The sequence below is a fragment of the Octopus bimaculoides genome, chromosome 1 (genome assembly GCF_001194135.2).
Source record: "Octopus bimaculoides isolate UCB-OBI-ISO-001 chromosome 1, ASM119413v2, whole genome shotgun sequence".
Lineage (NCBI taxonomy): Eukaryota > Metazoa > Mollusca > Cephalopoda > Octopoda > Octopodidae > Octopus > Octopus bimaculoides.
The window spans coordinates 84899007-84900471 of NC_068981.1; positions in this window are offsets into that span (position 1 = coordinate 84899007).

The window sequence follows — 1465 nt, forward strand, 5'->3', positions numbered from 1 at the left end:
ATATATATATATATACATATATATATATATATATGCATACACAATACATATGTATATATATGTACATATATATATATATATACATATATATATATAATGTATATATATATATTTATATATATTTATTTATATATATATGTGTGCGTGTGTATACTGCTATTAATTATACGTATATATGCATACATGTATACAATGTATTTACATATATACATACATACATACATATATATATATATATTATACATATATATATATATATAATGCATGTATACATATACATATATATAATATATGTACGTATATATATATATATATATATATATATATATATATATATATATATATATATATATATATATATATATATATATACATAATGTATATATACTTATGTAATGTGTACATATATTATGTATATATATATATTATGTTACATATACACACAGACACACTCGCGCACGCACACACATTTAATTATATATGTATAATTTGCGAAAGAGCCGTTATTAATTACTTCGTTTGTCCCGCAGAATATTTGATGATTAAAATTTATGTAATTCCTTAATTTACAACTGAATTGGCATATTGTGTTAACTACCTCTATCCAATGTGCATATTTCTAATGTAGAGATGTAGAAAATAACATTGAAATGAAGTTGATTTTGTGGGATTACTATTTTCAAATCTTGTGCGCTTGAAATTTTGAGACAGCTGCATTATAAAGCGTTGTTCACAAGGTTTTAGAGTATCGAATTTACTTCCAGCTGATTTACAGTTAAAAGGATGTCGAATTTGCTTTCCACATTCTGGGGTCGACACCATGACTAGCATTAGTCAAATGTATCTGAACTTCAATTCAAAAGTATTTAGACTCGAATATAGAAAGAATGAATCAATATTTTCAATTTCTTGCGAGCACGAAAGTTTCATATTTTCTACAACTCATAATTTTGCTTGCACAGCCTTCTTTAACTACTTTAAGCCCGATCATTATGTTCTTTATACTTTGAAACGCGTAATTTTATTAAAAATGAAGATTTTCATTTCTTAAATTTGAACTATGTGTAATCGACTGGACGGCAAAGGACTTCTATTGACAATCTCACATGACTCTACTGACAAACTAGAATATTTGGATTTAAGAAGCCGAGCCGTTCAACGTTTCCTGTATTAAACTCAAATGAAACGAAAGCAAATTTGGGTTATGACTTTAAATATATAGATCATTAAGTAGCTATGAAATATTGAAGAAACACTTTGCCTGAATATGGTAAAGCAACTCGAAAAGATTCAGAATCAGTGAACAATTACTCTTGCATCTAACATGAAATATGTTTTCAGAAATGACTAAAACAAGTTGTGTTGGTTCAATGGATTCTATCTGTAATAAAATGTATTCATTGTGAACTAAATTTCTTGTAATATATGCTGAACGTAAGGCGTTGAACTAGCAGAATCGTTAGCA